The following is a 21751-nucleotide window of genomic DNA, read 5'->3' as shown; positions in this document are numbered from 1 at the left end:
ACTGGGAGGGACCAGAGAACATTCACAAAAAAAAAAGGATCCTGCGCCAGTGATGAAAGTAAAAGAGTGCATTGATGAAGAAGCTTTGGAACACGAATAAAGCCAGCTTACAAGAACGGAAGACTTGCACTTATATAGCGCCTTTCACAACCTCGGGTCATCCCGGTGCGCTTTGCGATCAATGAAGCACTTGTAAGAACTGTTCTGGCGTAGGAAACGGAGCCCGCCAATTTGCGCACAGCAAGATCCCACAAAGAGCGCTGAGATAACGACCAGCTGATCTGTTTTTTTTCGTGATGGCGGGTGCTGGATAAAATAGTTGCCTCGGGACACCAAAGAGAACTCCCCTGCTCTTCTTTAAATAGTTCCTGTGGGGTTTGTTACATCTGCACTGAGGGAGAAGACGGGGTCTTGTTGTCTTTCATAGGAAGGACAACGCCTTAGACAGTGCAGCATATCATCCATAAACCGTGGGTTGCTGATAGCTACATGTGTACAATTAATGAGGCCTGGCATTTTATGGAAGCCTTCCAGCTGTTCGTGCCACCTCACGCAGTTGCCTCTTTTTCTATGGGGAAGGTCCTTGGCTCTGCAAGCAAGGCTTCATTGCTCGGTAGGCCGGAGACTGACTGATGCAGCAAATGGCAGCAGAACTGGTTTAAAAGAACCTGGTGGTGTAAAGGTTCAATGCTGGGCTGACCCACAGCAACAGGCAGGGCTGCCCCCTCCTGTCTGGGAACTTGTCTGCAGATCAGACTCCAGCAGACAGTGTTACTCCAGGTCATTCTCCTTGGAAAGTAGAGACCGTGAACATAGGTCTCAGACAGGGTGAAGTAGGTGTGTCTGTATCTGAAGGCCTGGACTCTTGGGCTCCTCATGGGCGAGTGACAGGTGCTTGATATGTAAAAGAACCTGCCTTTCTTCCTTCCACCCAAAATCCTCCTCCATCAAATCCAGGACAGCCACCGACAGTACCAATGGGATGCCCATGTCGGGCAGTGCGGTTAGGCCTCAGGTTGGCAGCTGGTGACAGGAACTGGCCTGTGCAGACAGATTCCTATGTTGTATAAATTCTGTAGTGGGGTAACAGAAAGCCAATAATGTAGAACCATCAGGATGGCAAGTCAAAGAAGGAAAAAAATGACTCCCACATATTTTCAGCTTTGAAGTATTCGAATGTCAAAGCCAGCAGTATGATAGATGAAAAGCTCCATTTTTAACGGACAGCACTCCCAGAATGGAAGGGCCCAAAAATCACGGACAATTTGGAATAAGACCTATTTTAATGCCAGGATGCAGTGAAGCCTCTCAGTGTCTCCTTGAAACACGACAAACTCCTTACTTTGAGGAATTTGGCGATGCTGCTGCTGGGGGCCTGACCGCATGTGAATGGGGATGCAGGAAGGAGGGGGAGTTTGGAGAGCAAAATGGGAGCTTAGGAGGGACAAGGGAAAAAGTTCAAAGAAGCCAATTGCTCAGTGTTCTCCATCATGGCGTCATCATGCTGATGCCCAGCAATGGACTGAACTCCTGATGCCAGGGTAGGTGAATCTACTGGCTGAATACCAAAATAGGAGTCCATTACAACATTGGAATAAGCTAAATTGATGCCTAATTGCACCATTATTTATTTTCACTCATTCTTGGCTGGGCCAGCATTTATTGCCCATCCCTAATTGCCCTTGAGAAGGTGGTGAGGGGCCACCTTCTTGAACCGCTGCAGTCCATGTGGTGTAGGTACACCCACAGTGCTGTTAGGAAGGGTGAGGTAACATAACAAGAAAATCTAGTTGAGGCCATTGAGGCATGGAAGGGTGTGGTAGCATCGTGGTTATGTTGTTATATTTGTAATCCAGAGGTTTAGACTAATGATCCAGTAGATGTGAGTTCAAATCCCACTATAGCAGCTCTGAGATTTAAGATACAGTTAATTAAATAAAGCTGGAATAAAAAAAACTGATGATCATCAAACTACTGGATCGCTGTAAAAACCCATCTGGTTCACTAATGTCCTTTAGGGAAGGAAATCTGCTGTCCTTACCTGTTCTGGCCTACATGTGACCCCAGACCCACAGCAACGTGGTTGACCCTGAAATGGCCCAGCGAGCCTCTCAGTTGTCGCCACCACCTTCTCAAGGGCAATTAGGGATGGGCAATAAATGCTAGTCTTGTCAGTGACACCCGTGCCTTGTGAATGAATAAATTCTAAAAAAAAAATCTGTGATGGGTATCATGTTTCTGTTGCCGACTTCTCTCAGTAGTGTTTTCTGAGGTTATGGTTTGACATTTTACCCCGAGGACATCCAAATAATCATGACTGAAACAATTGACCTTTTAATCAAATCTATTTTTTTTTTGGTTTACAGCTTGTTTCAATTTGACCTTGTTTCTGTTGATTGGTTTTGGAGGCTTTGCAAAAGAAGCAGTTTAAAGATAGGTTATGAACAGCCTGGAGGAGGAATGGGGCCTTTTTAAAGAGGGAGATGACAACTGGCTGTGTTTATAAGATCGTAATCGCAAAAGGCTCAGAGTTGAAGGCATGTCCTCGTCAGTGTTGAAGCTCGCCCTATGTCCAAATGGCCAAGGGATTGATGGCATTCCAGCTGAACACTTAGGAGAAGGCCCAAGGGAGGTTAAATACCTCGTAGAGCAAACACACGTGCTTAGCGTGCCTTCTGTGTCATAATCCTGTGCACCAGCATAAACAAAGTCTTCACTCGTTTTTTTCTCACACCATTACAAATTCTTCGAGGGATTAATTTGGGTCAACTCATGTTTAAATACAGACCTGATGTTAAAGTGTTTTGTTGGTTTGATAAGGACTTGTTGCACAGGGGGAGTGCCTCACTGTCGTAGGTACCGTCTTTCAGCTGAGGTGTTAAACCGTCTGCCCTCTCGCGGGGGGGATAGAATAGATCCCATGGCATTAATTTGAAGAAGAGCAGGGTGGTTCTCCCTGGTGTCCTGGCCAATATTTACCTCTCAAACGACATCACTTGAGCAGAATATCCGGCCATTATCGCATTGCAGTTTGTGGGGCCTTGCTGTATACAAGTTGGCTGCACAGTTACCAACATGGAATCATAGAATAATTACAACGCAGAAGCAGGCCATTTGGCCCATTGTGACCATGCCAGCTCCCTGTAAGAGCAACTCACCTAGTCCCACTCTCCCACTTTTTCCCTGTAGCCCTGATTTTTTTTTTTCCCTTCATAAATTATCCAATTCTCTTTCAAAAGCCTTAATTGGCCCGGCCTTCCCCACACTCTCAGGCAGTGCATTCCAGATCCTAACCACTCGCTGCATAAAAGGGTTTTCCTCACATCACCCTTGGCTCTTTTGCCGATCACCTTAAATCTGTGTCACCTGATTCTCGATCCTTCCACCAATGGGAACAGTTTCTCTCTATCTACTCTGTCCAGACCCCTCATGATTTTGAACGTCTCTATCAAATCTCCTCTCTACCTTGGGCAGAATTTATTGCCTGTCGGGCGGGTGGGCCTGACCCAATCTCCGGCGGGCGGGGAGCTGATCCCCGCCGGAGAAGCGGGCCCCGCCGCCATTTTAAGTGGGCGCGCCAATTAAGGCCCGCCCAGCGTGACGCCTGGCGGGAAGCGCTATGCGCTCCCTGTGCGGGCGGGGGGGGGGGAATTCCCCAAAAGCGAGAGTGCGCTCTTTCGCGCATGCACAGGAAAGAGCGCACATCTCCCTGAGGCTAAGTGCAGCCTCAGGGAGATCGCTGAAAGTTGTACAAAGATTAAAACTGGAAAAATAAAAAAATCTTTAACATGTCCCCCTCATGTGACAATGTCACATGGGATGGGACATGTTCATAAATTTCACTAAAACTTTCTTAAAGTTTTTTAAACCCTACATGAAACCTCACCCCCGCCGGTGGATGAGGTTTGATGTATTATCAGAAGCCCGCTGGGGCTCCTGGCCTGCCCGCCAGCCTTAAGGTCGGACGGGCAGGGTCTTTAACTGTTTTAATTATCCTGTCAATAGCCTCAATTGGCCATTGACAGGTTGGCGGGTGCACAGCTGAATTCTCTGTGCCCCCGCCTTCCTGAAAATTTAAATTGGGCAGGATGACATCGGGGGTTCCCCCTGACATCATCCAGTGTCATTTTGCGTGTAGGCAAACAGGCCCCAACCCCAGCTCACCGACGGCAAAATTCAGCCCCTTCTCTTCTCTAAGAAAAACAGTCCCAGCTTCTCCAATCTATATACGTGACTGAAGTCCCTCATCCCTGGAACCATTCTCATGAATATTTTCTGCACCCTCTCTAAAGCCTTCACATCCTTCCTGAAGGGTGGTGCCCAGAATTGGACACAATACTCCAGTTGAGGCTGAACCAGAGTTTTATACAAGTTTAACATAACTTCCTTGCTTTTGTACTCTACGCCCTTATTAATGAAGCCCAGGATGCCATACGCTTTACTAACTGCTTTCTCAACCTGTTCTGCCGCCTTCAATAATTTGTGAACATATACCCCCAGGTCCCTCTGCTCCTGAACCCCCTTCAGAATTGTACTTTTATTTTATATTATCTCTCCTCATTCTTCCCAGCAAAATGTGTCAATTCACACGTCCCTGCATTAAACTTCACCCGCCACATGTCCACCCATTCTATGAGCCTGTCCTTGTCCTCTTGAAGTTCATCACTGTCCTCCTCACAGTTCACAATACTTCCAAGCTTTGTGTCATCAGCAAATTTTGAAATTGTGCCCTGTACACCCAAGTCTAGGTCATTAATATATATCAGGGATAGCAGTGGTCCCAATACTGACCCCTGGGGAACCCCACCGTAAACCTTCCTCCAGTCTGAAAAACAACTACTCATCACTGCGCTCTGCTTCCTGTCACTCAGCCAATTTTGTATCCAGGCTGTCACTTTTATTGCATGAGTTTCATGGCATTACAAAAGTGACTTCAAAAGTGACTATAACGTGTGTTGGGACGTTCTGAGGTCATGAAAGGCGCTATTTCAATGGACATTACTTTATTTCTTGTGAAACATCAACTCAAGATACAAATTTACTATTGTTTGCCTTCCAGCTCACCACCACATTAATGAGGTCCGCCATAAAGGTGACATTAAGGCATCGGGAAGAGTTGGCAGAGGTGTGGCATCGGGCAACAGCAGGAGACCTATTGCAAGAAGCTGGTCAGTTGGCACAGTGGCATGAATGCATTAACAAGTCACACTTATCCAGACATGTTGGAGGAGGCGAGGGAGGGAAAGCAACTTTAGAAGTGGAGTTCTGAGGCCATTGGAAGGGAGCCACCAGAATCTGCTCCAATCCCAGGCCGTATGTCCACCGTAGACAATGGAGCTACCTCAACTTCACCAAGAAGCACCACACGATGATGCTACACCTTATCATGGAAGCCATAGATGGATTGGACTACCAGCTGTAACTAACCTTCAAATATGTAGCCACATTGGAAAGCTGGGATTGTTCTTCTTGAGCATATTAGGTTAAGGAGAAATTTTACATAGGTGTTCAAAATAATGAACTATAGTTGACTCAGATTTTCTTTTTCCCTGGGATCTGCCATGCTCTTCCTGGATGTTGATGTTTCAAAAATGAAACCTTCATTTCCACTTGTTTCACAATTTCAGCTATTTCATTTTTCAACAACTCTGTGGTGTTCAGTAAGTTTGAGGCATCCTGTGCTTTTTCTTCTAGTTCCTTGAACTTCAGCATCAAATTTACATTTTCCGATCTTATTTCTGTCTTCTCTTTCTCTGGCCTTCATTTTGGTTTCACTGTTGGCCGGGTCTGTCTCCAGCGAAGTCTTAACTTGTTTCAGTTCTGTAATGGTGCTACTCATGGCTTCATTGTCCAATCGCAGCTTGGAAAGTGCTACGGCTTTTCCTTTCAATGCCTCCTCTTTTCCATTCGGCTGGTTCTTCAGCTCTTCAGTTTCTTTCTTGTACTTCTTGGCTTCTTCCTGGAATATTGAATGTTGCTGAGTCTTCTCTGCCAACTCATTCTTCAGTTCGTTCAGAGTGCCATTAAATTCATTTGCTTCTCTTCATAATTTTCCAGAAGAACAAACTTTAAGCAGAGGGATACTTGTAGCGCGTGAAGGTTCTTCACCAGGTTTTCCTTTTCTATGCGAAGCTCAATCGCTTTGTCTTGATTGTAATTCGACAGAATCTCCTCGAATTTCTTCTGCTGTTCTTCCATTCTGCTGTTTAAGACAGTCTTCATTTCCTCATGCTGCTGAAGGGCTATGTACCCCTTTTGCATTCAGTCTTAAAGGGCAATTAACTGTTCTTTCAACTGCTTATTTGCTTGTTGGCCTCTTGCCAACTCACACTGTACTTCAGTGCATTGCTTTGTTGCTACAGATAGCTCCAACACTGCTTTTGCTGAAGTAGTATTCAACATCTTTCTTTTAGCTTCTGGTGTTTTTCCATGGCTACATATTGATTCTTCAAAAGAGTCTTTCAGGGCAGTGACTTCTTTGAGTACCTTTTCTGCCTGCTGTTATGCCTGACTATGCTTCTGATTGAGTTCCTTCAACTTGGCTTTGATACGAACATTTACCTGTGGAATTGTTTCATTTTCTTTTTGCATCCACAGCTAGCTGCTCATTCTGCACTGCCACTTGCAGTTGCAATTGGGGTAACATGTCAGCATTTTCAAAAAGCTCTATTTTTAAGCCTTTCCATTGCTTCTCAGCCTCTCCTTTCTTCTGCGCTAAACTCTTTGGCTCATGTACTTCATTGCGCTGACATAGTCTGTGGTTTGCTTGAGTATTGTCTCCCTCAGCCTGGGGTCTTTTGTTTCCCTGGCTCAAGGGTTGTTTGTCTCCCTTCAAGATGGTTCTGCAGCTGCTGCTTTTTTTTCCCCTTCTCTCTCTGTGTTCTTCCTGTGCTTTGCCAGTTTTGGCAGGCTCCCTCAGCGATCGCAGGCCGTTTTCTTTTTTTAAACTTGTCAACAGCACAGGAGATCTTCAAAACAAGTCATTTGGGCCAATTACTGGGTTTTTAAGCCTGGGACTAAATTAAATTTAAAACACTACCTGCTGTTTATTTCAACTTTTCTTTTTTCAGTTCAGCTCAGCCACCTCATGTTACGGTGTTGACTGGGACCCTCACTACAGCTTCCTTTGAGCTGTGCTCTGGATGTGCTGATCCTGATTTAAAAGGTAAGTCCAGTTTTTTTTACTGTATTTTTTGCTCACCCTTCTTGTGATTTGGCCAGGTGTGTTGACTCTGCCTTCATTCAGGTTCTTCTTTTGATCCTTGACTCTGGGTTCACTCAGGATCTCCTTTTCATCTGCACAGTGGATTCTTCTTTTTCAGTCTTTTATTCTTTTTGAAAAAATTTTGTTCAGCCTCCTTGTGTTTTGGCCAGGTCCCTTGACTCTGCCTCTATGCCCGATCAGGTCTGGCTTTTTATCTGGACAGTGGATTTTTCTTCTGCCTTTCATCCTTTATTTTTTCTTTTTTGAGTTTTGCGCAGCCTTTTGTGATCTAGACTCCGCGTTTGATCAAGTCTGCCAATGGATCTCCATGCTCTGACAGAGTCCCTTAGTCTGCAATGGAGCTTTTTATTTAGGCACTTCCAAACTACGTCTTCAAATTCTTTTTGGGTGATCTCTGACTGTGTCTGCAGTTTGGGCGTACTTCACTCAGGCCAGGCTTCGGTTTCTTTGCGTCTTTATGCATTGAGGTTCTGGGTTCCTTCTCCAGTTTCTCCAGGATATTGGGTCCATCCTTCACTGCCACCATGTTGTTTGGTGTTTCATGGAGAGGTCTGAAGGTTTGTATGGTTGAACATAAACCGTTTCTTGTTAACACATAACTATGTACATATCCAATGTGCTGCCGTGCTGTCTACCAGTCTCTACTACACACGTCTACTATCATGTGACTCTCTACATCACTATACGGGTGGTACTGTTTTCCAATCCCACATTAACCCTCGCTCTGCCGAACACCCTTATACTACAATGGCCTCTTGAGCCTGCTCCACTATTCAATGTGATCATGGCTGATCTTCTGCCTCAACTCCACTTTCCCGTCCTGCCCCTGTATCCCTTGATTCCCTGATAGAATGTGGCCTGTCACCTCCACAGGCCTCCGTCCTCCATGCCTCTCGTTTCATTGAGAAAGCAAAACGATTCTCTGAGGTCTGTGTTGAAGGACGCCGCCAAGATCAAGCAGGGGAAGGTGATGTCAATCAGACAGCAATGATTAGCTGATATCAAAGCTGGGCTTTTGAAACCCTGGAAATTATGGGGGGAAGAGAGTTTGGGGAGACTGAGGGGTGCGGAGGAGTTCCACACTTTATTCTACATCAAACAAACATGGAAACTGCTGAAAATGATTAAAAGAACTCTAAGAAGAGGATCCCACAAAATGCAAGATTGGGCAATTCACGTGGATAATTTGTGGCTTTGCTCTTGAAGAGATATGACATGTTTCATGCCTGTGAAGAGCTGTGATGTGTTACATGCCTGTGAAGAGATGTGACATGTTTCATGCCTGTGAAGAGCTGTGACGTGTTACATGCCTGTGAAGAGATGTGACATGTTTCATGCCTGTGAAGAGCTGTGACGTGTTACATGCCTGTGAAGAGATGTGACATGTTACATGCCCGTGAAGAGATGTGACATGTTACATGCCTGTGAAGAGATGTGACATGTTACATGCCTGTGAAGAGATATGACGTGTTACATGCCTGTGAAGAGATGTGACATGTTTCATGCCTGTGAAGAGATGTGACGTGTTACATGCCTGTGAAGAGCTGTGACGTGTTACATGCCTGTGAAGAGATGTGACGTGTTACATGCCTGTGAAGAGATGTGACGTGTTACATGCCTGTGAAGAGCTGTGACGTGTTACATGCCTGTGAAGAGATGTGACGTGTTACATGCCTGTGAAGAGATGTGACGTGTTACATGCCTGTGAAGAGATGTGACATGTTACATGCCTGTGAAGAGATGTAACGTGTTACATGCCTGTGAAGAGCTGTGACATGTTACATGCCTGTGAAGAGATGTGACGTGTTACATGCCTGTGAAGAGATGTGACATGTTACATGCCTGTGAAGAGCTGTGACGTGTTACATGCCTGTGAAGAGATGTGACATGTTACATGCCTGTGAAGAGATGTGACGTGTTACATGCCTGTGAAGAGCTGTGATGTGTTACATGCCTGTGAAGAGATGTGACATGTTACAAGCCTGTGAAGAGCTGTGACGTGTTACATGCCTGTGAAGAGATGTGGCATGTTACATGCCTGTGAAGAGATGTGACATGTTACATGCCTGTGAAGAGATGTGACATGTTACATGCCTGCGAAGAGATGTGACATGTTACATGCCTGTGAAGAGATGTGACATGTTACATGCCTGTGAAGAGATGTGACATGTTACATGCCTGTGAAGAGATGTGACGTGTTACATGCCTGTGAAGAGATGTGACATGTTACATGCCTGTGAAGAGATGTGACGTGTTACATGCCTGCGAAGAGATGTGACATGCTACATGCCTGTGAAGAGATGTGACATGTTACATGCCTGTGAAGAGATGTGACATGTTACATGCCTGTGAAGAGATGTGACATGTTACATGCCTGTGGAGGACAACTGCTGACAGGGACTAATCGGGCTGAATGGTCTGTTTCTGTGTTGTAAACGCTACGTATTACCACACAACTTGACCGTCTGAAATATCAAATCGCAAATCCAACTGGACAGGCGATATCTGAACTTACAGTCAGAAGCAGAACGTGATGACTATGGAAGATGCTACCAGAAACATGACCAATCACATTTGTGATTTTCTTTTTTCAAATGGAGTATTGCTTTTTTATAATCTGAATTACAGCTTGGATTCCAGCAGCAAAAGTCTGAGAGGTTTTGATAATAGTGGATAAGAGAGAATGTTTCTTCTCGCAGGGGGAGAGCCAATAGGGAATTCAGAAGAAACTTCTTTACCCAAAGGGTCATAAAACTGTCAAACTTGCTACCACAGGGAGTGGTTGATGAGAATAGTGCAGATGAATTTAAGGGGAAACTAGACAAGCATTTGAGGGAGAAGGGGATAAAGGATTAAATTTAAATGAGAAAAGATAGAAGGAGGCTCGAGTGGAGCATAAACACTGGCATGGACTGGATGGGCTGAATGGCCTGTTTCTGTGCCTTATGTCCTATGGAATAGACATGTGACTCAAGAACCCATTCCTGTACCTGGCTTTGAAATATGCCTTATGTGATGATGCATTAAGCAATCTGGCCTGGCTTACCTCTTGCTGTATGTCCGCAGAAAAAATCCTGAAAGTGCAAGGGAACTGAAGCATCGGAGGTAGAGTTGAAACTGATGCATTCTCTAAACATTGGATCACTTTGGCTCCTTCGCCATTGGGTGCATTAGCTTGACCCAGGGAGTGCCACCAGTGACCATGAAGATGGTGGACGTGCCCAGGAGGTAGACCAGCATCAGACAGCTGAGGGAGCTGAGTCCAACCAAGGCAACAGTGGGTTCTGGACTCACTGTAGACTTTTGATACTCAATTCAAAGAAGATAAAGGAATGGGTTTGAAACCCTCGATTTCTTAATCAAAGAACACAGAATTGTCAGCTTGGCCAAAAACAGGATGCATGATGGTCTGTGCTTATTGTCCAGGATGCTAAGAGAGAGAAAAACGAGTGTTGTCAGCAAGACTGAATGGAGCCTTTGTAAAATAAAACACAAAGAAACTTCACAGGAGAAACAAACTGTCAGTTGCAGAGATAATGAAATAAGACCTGCAAACTGATGAAAGATTCTTTAGTGTTTCATTGAGAAAGCAAAACGATTCTCCAAGGTCTGTGTTGGAGGACAGCACCAAGGTCAAGCAGGAGAAGGTGATGTCAATCAGGCAGCAATGATTAGGACGGTCTGAGAATTGAAAAGCAATTCCACAAGGGTTCTCAGGAGAACCACACATGTTTTCAAGACAAGACAATGCAGGAGAGGAGCCTCTTCTTCTTAGGGTTGCCAGCTCTGGGAAGTGATGTAATTCGGTGGAAGTGACATCACAGAAAGCTGGCGGTGTGGCGCGAGCAGATTCCATCTTTACAAACAGAGGAAATACAAACCCTGCCCCACCTCCTCTAATTGCTGTCAATGCGCAATACTTGGGTGGAGGGGAGGTGGGGCGCAGGGAGGGACACTGGGAACATCAGCAGCACAAAAGTCTCAATCTCAACCGAGCTGCTACTTACCCTCTGTCACAGCCGCATCCAACTGCTACTCACACCCTGTACCTCAATTTCTGGTGCTTCAACCCCTCGAGCCTGCTCCCTAGTTCTAGACTCTCCCACAAGGGGAAACATCCTCTCAGCATCCACCCTGTCAAGCCCCCTCAGAATCTTATATGTTTCAATAAGATCACCTCTCATTCTTCTAAACTCCAATGGATATAGGCCCAACCCGTTCAACCTTTCCTCATAAGACAAACCCCTTCATCTCAGGAATCAGCCTGGTAAACCTTCTCTGAACTGCTTCCAATACAAGTATATCCCTCCTTAAGTAAGGAGACCAAAACTGTACACAATATTTCAGGTTCAGTCTCACCAATACCCTGTACAATTGTAGCAAGACTTCCCTACTTTTATACTCCATCCCCCTTGGAATAAAGGCCAACATTTCGTTTGCCTTCCTAATTTCTTGCTGTACCTGCATGCTGACTTTTTGTGATTCATGTACACCAGGTCCCTCTGTGTCGCATTCTTGCTTCTCCCGGCTTCACAATGAGGTTGGTTAAAAAAAAAATGGACAGCTTAGCATCTCAGCTGGCAGCTTCCAGACAGCCCATTAAGGACCCCTGGCTTGGCCGGTGAGCGCCTGAAGAAGCTGATCGCAGCACGCACAGCAGATGTTCTGGTAAATTGTGACTCCTCCCTCCTCTAATTTGTGGACTGGCAGCAGAAGGGAATGATCGTGACAGCTTCCAGACTGTAAAAATCTCAATTGGTTCACTCAAAGCCCTCGGGAGCCAGCTACCCTCTCCCCAGTCTGGGCATATACTCGACTCCAGAACCACATTATGTGGTTAACTCTTAATGCTGCCTGGGCACATAGGACAAGAATTGTTAACTTGCGAGTGATGCCCACATTGAAGAGCAAATACAGCAAAGTTAGTCGACTGCTGAGGTACCAGGAGCAGAGGTTACCAAAGGCCTCAGTGTCCCTATAGGCCGAGGAGGGGAAAAAGGTCCGGTTCTAAATCTTAAGTGACCCCTGCGCGTGTATGGACATTGCATGCTAGATTTCACTGTCAAAAACTCACACATACGCTTGGCTGAGGTATCAGAGGGATGCTGGGGGACTTCTGCGTCACAAGATGGCTGCCATCGCCTCATCCTCTGTCAGGGTATCAGATTCTACTTTCCTTCAGCTGAGGCTCAAAATGCTCGGCTGTGTCTTTTGGATGAAACTTGAAGGTTGAAGAAAACTTGAAGCTTATAGCCCTAATACTGATCTCTCAACCACCATCCGTAAGAACAGATTATCTGGTCTTTATCACGTTGCTGTTTGTGGGATCTTGCTGTGCACAGCTTGACTGCCGCGTTTCCCACATTACGACGGTGGCTAAACCTCGAAAGCACTTGATTGGCTTAAGCATCTTAGGATGTCCTAAAGTCATGAAAGCCGCTGTACAAATGCATATCTTCAAATGTGAGATAAAATCCAGCCAAGGATTAGCTCTCTCCTGCACAATTCCCTTTTCAGCCCTAAAAAGGACTTTAAAAAGCTGCAATAATCTCTTGCTGCTTTTAATATACAGCAGGCCCATATAAAAGGTCCGAGTCACCAGGAATCTCCTCCTATCTTTTTTCCAGCTTGAAACTTGGACACTGACTGCTGTTTCCTTGGGGCCCAGGGGAAGGCTGTCTACGGCTGCAGTAGTTTATTTATCATATTTTCCTTTGATCTTCTTAGGTTTTAGCAGCCAACTTTGATGAGATTACAAGGCATGCGCTGGACAAAGTAGTCGGGTGACAAATCGGCACGTGGCTACATTGCTCCTAGAGAAAGGTAAACAGTAGGCACTGTCTGGAAAGCTACTTGACACATTGCAACAGTCACCAACCACAGATCTGTCACCCAGAGTGAGCCTAGAGTTGGGACAGCAAAGCTTCTTTCCAGATCCCAACTGCAGCTGGTACTGTACAGTGCATCCTCCATCCTGCACTGAGTTATCTGACCTCACTCAATGTGGTACTAGCCCCACACACACACACACACACACACACAGCGGGAAAGGCCCAGGCTCAATCCCTGGCCCGAGAGCTAGCCCAGTGTGGTATTGGTGAGCTCTCAGGCCTGAGGCCTACCCCTCAGGCTCCGTGCCTCCTAATGGCCGACGTTCAGAGTCTGCTCAGGAATTGCCGTGTAACCCTCACTAAATCCTCCGAGATTATGCCAATTAAAGGGCCAGATTGCAGACAAGGGTGGGGGAGGTTTAGTTTCAACTCAAAAAACAGGGGGGTCTGGGTTGGCAGGAGCGTTAAAATTTTTAAAAATCCCAAACCCACGCTGAACCCACCCACTTCCAGTTTTAACAGGGGTCGGAGAGGGGTAGGTGACCAATCTCTCCCAGGAGGATTGAAATGTTTTAATGAGACTGTGCCAGATCGAGGAGGTGGGGGGAATTTTATGGAGGTGATGGGGGTCTTGGCCACCACCTCTAACCCGCGTTGCCCTCTCCGTCTTGCCAATCATGCAGCTGAGAGGTCATCAGTGGGTCTTCCATGGGATCAGGACCCCCCGGGGGTGGGAGGTCCCGCCTGCCAAGAGCTTCCGGCCAATCAGAGTCTGACAGATGAAAGCAAAATGCTGCGGACGCTGGAAATCTGAAACAAAGACAGAAAATGCTGGGAAAACTCAGCAGCTCTGACAGCATCTGTGGAGAGAGAAACGGAGTTGATGTTTCGAGTCCGTGTGACTCTCCTTCAAGTCAGACTCTTCTTCAAGAAGAGTCATACGGACTCGAAACGTTAACTCTGTTTCTCTCTCCACAGACGCTGCCAGACCTGCTGAGTATTTCCAGCATTTTCTGTTTGTATTTCCGAGTCCGACTGATCTTTTGCTCAGCAGCGCCACGGTGGAGGTAGTGGCTGCTGCCAGAATGACATCTGCCAGAGCTGGCATCAACCCACACAGGTTAACACCAGCGACAGCAGAATGAGGTCCTTAACTGGGCAATAATAGCATTCTTAAGGGGTGGCGGGAGGGGAAGGCCATCCACAGATGTAATCGGGGTGGAGGCTGGAATGGGGGACCTGGTTACGTGACACCCCACCGCCCCCAGCCACCGAGCTTGGCACAGGGCACAGCATAACATGTTGCAGTCTGAACGCTGGCCAGTTGCATTTCCCGGGCCTCCCTTCAGCTGCTGGGTGGTACGGGTAAGAGAGTTTCCAGCACAGCTCGAGGGCCAAGAGTGCTTTTCCCCCAGGCCTGCCCAAGCTAACCTATAAACCAAAGCCCCCCAACACCACACCCACGATGTCATCCCAATGTCCTCCTCGCCACATACCAAAACCCCCATGGCCCTCTCCTTCGATCTTTTCCCCTCCTCCCCAGACCTCTCAGGACCGCCCCATTGAATGACACCTCCACCGCCCCCCACCCCACCACCAACCCCTGATCTCTCCCTCCCTCCACTCCGCTCCCATGCTACCCAACAGCCAGGCAGCTTTGAACTGAAGCTTTGAACTTTGAGCTTTGAACCTGCTGATCTGCCCCATGTTCATATTTTGTACACAGCAAGATTCCACAAAGTGGCAATGCCATGCACATCACAGTAAATTGTGTCTTTGGTGTTGTTGGTTGAGGGAGGAGCGATAGCCTGGGATCTTCCTTTTCATTTCAATAACTCCAGCAATATCAATTAAATAGGTTGGTGGGGGATAGAGAGAGAGAGAGAGCGAGAGTGAGATACAGAGAGAGCGAGTCAGAGAGAGAGAGTGAGACAGAGAGAGACACACACAGGGAGAGATAGAGGGAGAGAGAGACAGAGACACAGAGAGAGAGACACAGAGATAGAGAGACAGACAGAGAGAGAGAGACACAGAGAGAGAGATAGGGAGAGCAAATGACAGAGAGAGAGAGAGAAAGAGAGATAGAGAGAGGGTGAGAGACAGAGAGAGACACAGACAGGAAGAGACAGAAAGAGATGGAGAGACAGAGACAGAAACAGAGAGAGAGACAGAAAGAGTCAGAAAGAGACAGAGATGAAGAGATAAAGAGAGAGAGAGAAAGACTAACAGAGCAAGAGAGACAGATACAGAGACGGAGAGAGACAGAGAGAGTGACACAGAGGCAGAGAGAGATAGACAGAGAGAGAGAGACAGAGAGAGTGACACAGAGAGAGACACAGAAAGACAGAGGGAGAGAGGCAGAGACAGAGAGAGAGGGAGAGAGACAGAGAGAGACAGAGAGAGAGAGATAGAGGGAGACAGAGAGAGACAGAGAAAGAGACAGAGAGGGACAGACAGAGAAAGAGACAGAGGGAGACAGAGAGAGAGACAAAGAGAGAGAGAGAGACAGAGACAGAGAGAGAGACAAGACAGAAAGAGAGACAGTGAGAGAGAGAGACAGACAGAAAGAAACAGACAGACAGAGACAGAGAAAGAGAGACACAGAGAGAGAGGGAGAAAGAGAGAGAGAAACAGAGAGAGACTGAGGAGGCAAGAGAGGCAGAGGGAGAGAGGGAGAGACTGAGCGAGACAGATGGAGAAAGGAGAGCGAGAGACAGAGAGGGAGAGAGAGAGAGAGAGATGGAGAGAGAGGCAGAGAAAAAGACAGAGACAGAGTGAGACAGATAGAGACAGAGAGAGAGACAGAGAGCAACAGAGTGAGGCAGGCAGATAGAGAGAAGAAAGAGAGATAGACAGAGAGACAGAGAGAGAGAGACAGAGAGAGTGACACAGAGAGTGAGAGAGAGAGAGACAGAGAGAGAGACAGAAAGAGACAGAGGGAGGCAAAGAGAGAGAGAGACAGGGAGAGGGAGACAGAGAGAGACACCGAAGGAGACAGAGATAGACAGAGAGAAAGACAGGCAGAGGGAGACAGAGAGACACACACACACAGAGACAGAGGGAGAGAGGCAGAGACAGAGAGAGACAGAGAGAGGCAGAGAGAGAGACAGAGAGAGAGAGAGAGACTGAGAGAGAAGGAGAGAGACAGAGAGAGAGACAGAGAGAGAGATAGAGAGAGACAGCGAGACAGACAGAGAGACAATGAGACAGTCAGAGAGAGTGAAACAGAGAGAGAGAGACAGAGGGGGCAAGAGAGGCAGAGGGAGAGAGAGATGGAGAGAGAGACAGAGAGAGAGACAGAGAGAGAGGGACAGAGAGAGAGACAGAGACAGAGAGAGAGAGACAGAAAGAGACAGAGAGAAAGAGACAAAGAGAGAGAGAGAGAGACTGAGCGAGACAGAGGGAGACAGATGGAGAAAGAAGGAGAGAGAGAGACAGAAAGAGACAGAGAGAAAGAGACAAAGAGAGAGAGAGACTGAGGGGGCAAGAGAGGCAGAGGGAGAGAGAGAGAGACTGAGCGAGACAGAACGAGAGACAGATGGAGAAAGAAGGAGAGAGAGAGACAGAAAGAGAAGAGAGAAAGAGACAAAGAGAGAGAGAGAGAGACTGAGGAGGCAAGAGAGGCAGAGGGAGAGAGAGAGACTGAGCGAGACAGAGAGAGAGACAGATGGAGAAAGAAGGAGAGCGAGAGACAGAGAGGGAGAGAGAGAGAGACGGAGAGAGAGAGAGAGAAAAAGACAGAGACAGTGTGAGACAGATAGAGACAGAGAGAGACAGAGAGCAACAGAGTGAGGCATGCAGATAGAGAGACAGAAAGAGAGATAGACAGAGAGACAGAGAGACAGAGAGAGAGACAGAGAGAGTGACACAGAGAGAGAGACAGAAAGAGACAGAGGGAGGCAAAGAGAGAGAGAGAGACAGAGAAGGGGAGACAGAGAGAGACACCAAGGGAGACAGAGATAGACAGACAGAAAGACAGGCAGAGGGAGACAGAGAGAGAGAGACACACACACAGAGAGACAGAGGGAGAGAGGCAGAGACAGAGAGAGACAGAGAGAGGCAGAGAGAGAGAGAGAGACACAGAGAGACAGAGAGAGAAGGAGAGAGACAGAGACAGAGAGAGAGGGGGACAGAGAGAGAGAGAGGGACAGAGAGAGAGAGAGAGAGAGAGACAGAGAGAGACAAGAGAGAAAGACAGACAGAGGGAGACAGAGAGAGAGACAGAGAGAGGCAAAGAGAGAGAGAGACAGAGAGAGAGGAACAGAGAGACTGAGAGTGGGAGAGAGAGAGGCAGAGAGAGAGAGGCTGAGAGAAAGAGAGAGGGAGACAGAGGGAGAGACAGGAAGGGAGAGAGTGAGAGAGACAGAGAGAAAGAGACAAAGAGAAAGAGAGAGAGAGAGATTGAGGGGGCAAGAGAGGCAGAGGGAGAGAGAGAGACGGAGAGAGAGACAAAGCGAGAGACAGAGAGACAGAGAGAGAGATAGACAGAGAGAGAGATTGAGAGAGTGACAGAGAGACAGAGAGAGAGAGACAGAAAGAGACAGAGAGAGGCAAAGAGACAGAGAGAGGGAGACAGTGAGAGAGAGAGAGAGACAGAGAGAGACAGAGAGAAAGACAGAGAGAAACAATGAGAGACAGTCAGAGATAGAGAAACAGAGAGAGAGACTGAGAGAGACAGAGAGAGAGGCAGAGAGAAACACAGAGAGAGAGAGACTGATGGAGAGAGACAGAGAGAAAGACTGATGGAGAGAGACTGATAGAGAGAGAGAAAGAGAGAGAGAGCGAGACTGAGAGAGAGGGGGAGAGAGAAACAGAGAGAGAGACTGAGAGACACAGAGACAGAGAAAGAGGGAGACAGAGAGAGAGACAAATAGAGACAGAGTGAGGGACAGAGAGTGAGTGACTGAAAGGAACAGAGAGAAACAGAGAGAGAGACAGAGAGAGAGAGACAGAGAGAGAGAGACAGACAGAGGGAGAGACAGGAAGAGGGAGACTGAGGTACTGAGGGAAAGACAGAGGGAGAGAGACAGAGTGGCAGAGAGAGAGACAGACAGAGAGAGACAGAGGGGGCGACGGGGAGACAGAGAGATAGACAGAGAGAAAGGCAGACAGACAAAAAGAGGGAGACAGAGAGAGAGAGAAACAGACAGAGAGAAAGACAGAGAGAGAGAGACAGAGAGAGATAGAATGAGGGAGAGACAGCGACAGAGAGACAGAGAGTTAGAGAGAAAGAGAGAGAGAGAGAGGGCGAGACAGAGAGAGAGAGAGAGGGAGGGAGAGAGAGAAACAGAGAGAGCGAGACTGAGAGACACAGAGACAGAGAGAGACAAAGAGAGACAGAGTGAGGGACAGAGAGTGAGTGACTGAGAGGAACAGAGAGAGACAGAAAGACAGAGAGAGAGAGAGAGACAGAGAGAGAAAGACAGATAGAGAGAGACAGAGAGAAAGAGACTGAGGGAGAGAGACAGAGACAGAGAGAGAGAGAGAGAGAGAGACAGGGATAAAAAGTGAGAGAGACATAGAGAGAGACAGAGTGTGAGAGAGAGAGAGGCAGAGAGAGAGAGACAGAGAGACTGAGAGAAAGAGAGAGGTAGGCAGATGGAGAGACAGGAAGGGAGAGACTGAGAGAGAAAGAGAGAGACAGAGAGAAAGAGAGAGAGAGAGACTGAGAGGGCAAGAGAGGCAGAGGGAGAGAGAGACGGAGAGAGAGACAGAGAGAGAGACAGAGAGAGATAGACAGAGAGAGTGCGACTGAGAGAGTGACACAGAGAGAGAGAGAGACAGAGAGAGAGAGACGGACAGCGAGACAGAGGGAGAGAGGCAGAGACAGAGAGAGACAGAGATGGTTAGACAGAGAGAGAGACAGAGATGGTTAGACAGAGAGAGATAGATGGAGACAGAGAGAGACAGACAGAGAGAGACAGAGAGACAGAGACAGAAAGAGACAGAGAGAGAGAGTGAGAGAGACAGAGAGAGAGACAGAGACAGAGGCAGAGAGAGAGAGACAGAGGAGGAGGCAGAGAGAAGGAGAGAGGGAGACAGAGGGAGAGACAGGAAGGGAGAGACTGAGAGAGCCAGAGAGAGAGACAGAGAGAGAGACACACACACAGAGACAGAGGGAGAGAGGCAGAGACAGAGAGCGACAGAGAGAGACAGAGACAGAGAGAGACTGAGAGAGAGAGATAGAGGGAGACAGAGAGAGACAGAGGGAGAGACAGAGAGGGACAGACAGTGAGAGGGAGACATAGAGAAAGAGAGACAGAGAGAGCGAAACAGAGAGATAGAGAGAGAGACAGAAAGAGACAGAGAGAGACAAAGAGAGAGAGGCAGAGAGAGAGATAGGGAGACAGTGAGAGTGAGAGAGACAGACACAGAGAGACAGAGAGAGACAATGAGAGACAGTCAGAGAGAGAGGAAACAGAGAGAGAGAGACTGAGAGAGAGACAGAGAGAGAGGCAGAGAGAAACAGAGAGAGAGAGACAGAGGGAGAGAGACAGAGGGAGAGACAGAGAAAGAGACAGAAGCGAGAGACAGAGAGAGAGAGAGAGAGACAGAAAGAAAGAGATGGAGACAGAGAGAGAGAGAGAGACAGAGGGAGACAGAGAGAGAGATAGATGAAGACAGAGAGAGACAGACAGAGAGAAACAGAGAGAGAGACAGAAAGAGACAGAGAGACAGCGACAGAAAGAGACAGAGAGAGAGTGAGAGAGACAGAGACAGAGAGAGAGAGACAGCAACAGAGGCAGAGAGAGAGAGACAGAGGGGGCGGGCAGAGAGAAGGAGAGAGGGAGACAGAGGGAGAGACAGGAAGGGAGAGACTGAGAGAGCCAGAGAGAAAGAGACAAACAGAGAGACAGAGAGAGAGAGATAGACAGAAAGAGAGACACACACAGAGAGACAGAGGGAGACAGAGAGAGACAGAGGGACAGACAGAGAGAGACAGATAGAGAGAGAGAGACAGAGGGAGACATAGAGAGAGAGAGACAAAGAGAGACAGAGAGAGAGAGACAGAGAGAGAGACAGAGAGAGTGACAGAGAGAGACAGAGACAGAAAGAGACAGAGCGAGTGAGAGAGTGAGAGACAGAGACAGAAAGAAAGAGACAGAGAGAAACAGAGAGAGACAAGAGAGTAAGATAGACAGAGGGAGACAGTGAGAGAGAGACAGAGAGAGAGAGAGAAAGAGAGAGGGAAACAGAGAGATAGAGAGAGAGAGACAGAGAGAGAGAGACAGAGAGAGGGAAACAGAGAGATAGAGAGAGAGAGACAGAAAGAGACAGAGAGACAAAGAGAGAGAGAGGCAGAGAGGGAGAGAGAGAGGAGACAGTGAGAGAGAGAGAGACAGACACAGAGAGAGAGACAGAGACAATGAGAGACAGTCAGAGAGAGAGAAACAGTGAGAGAGAGACTGAGAGAGAGACAGAGAGAGAGGCAGAGAGAAACACAGAGAGAGAGAGAGAGACAGAGAGAGACCAAGAAAGAGAGACAGAGAGAGTTACACAGAGAGAGAGTGAGAGAGAAAGGGAGACAGAGAGAGAGAGACAGAGGGAGCGAGACAGAGGGAGAGACAGAGAAAGAGACAGAGAGTGAGAGAGAGAGAGACAGAGAGAAAGATGGAGACAGAGAGAGAGAGAGAGTCAGAGACAGAGAGAGACAGAGATGGCTAGACAGAGAGAGAGACAGAGGGAGACAGAGAGAGAGGTAGATTGAGACAGAGAGAGACAGACAGAGAGAGACAGAGAGACAGAGACAGAAAGAGACAGAGAGAAAGAGTGAGAAAGACAGAAACAGAGAGAGAGAGACATCTACATAGGCAGAGAGAGACAGAGGGGGCGGGGGGGCAGAGAGTAGGAGAAAGGGAGACAGAGGGACAGTCAGGAAGGGAGAGACTGAGAGAGACACAGAGAGCCAGAGAGAAAGAGACAGAGAGAGAGACAAACACAGAGAGACAGAGAGACAAAGAGAGAGACAGAGACAGGGGCAGAGAGAGAGACAGAGCGGGGTGGGGGCAGAGAGAAGGAGAGAGTGAGACAGAGGGAGAGTCAGGAAGGGAGAGACTGAGAGAGACAGAGAGAGCCAGAGAGAAAGAGACAAAGAGAGAGACAGAGAGAGAGACAAACACACAGAGACAGAGGGAGAGAGGCAGAGACAGAGAGAGACAGAGACAGAGCGAGACTGAGAGAGAGAGAGAGATGGAGGGGGACAGAGAGAGACAGAGGGAGAGACAGAGAGGGACAGACAGAGAGAGAGAGACAGAGAGAGTGAGACAGAGAGGGAGAGACAGAGAGAGAGACAGAGAGGGTGAGAGAGAGAGACAGAGAGAGAGACAGACAGACAGACATACAGAGGGGGAGACAGGAAAGGAGGGAAGAGAGAGTGAGAGAGAGAGAGAGAGACAGAGAGGGAGAGACAGAAGGAGAGAGAGAGACAAAGTGAAAGACAGGGAGAGAGAGACTGAGGGAGACTGAGGGTGACAGAGAGGGAGAGAGAGACAGAGAGAGACAGAGAAAGTGACAGAAACAGAGACAGAGATAGAGAGAGGGAGACAGAGACAGAAACAGAGAGTCAGAGAGACAGAGAGAGAGAATGAAAGAGAGAGAGAGACGGGGACGGAGAGAGAGTCAGAGAGACACAGAGAGAGAGAGAGAGTGAGACAGAGAGTGTGACTGAGAGAAACAGAGAGACAGACAGGCTGAC

Source organism: Cetorhinus maximus, chromosome X (genome assembly GCF_964194155.1).
Source record: "Cetorhinus maximus chromosome X, sCetMax3.hap1.1, whole genome shotgun sequence".
Taxonomy (NCBI): domain Eukaryota; kingdom Metazoa; phylum Chordata; class Chondrichthyes; order Lamniformes; family Cetorhinidae; genus Cetorhinus; species Cetorhinus maximus.
Note: the sequence above shows the minus strand (reverse complement) of the source record.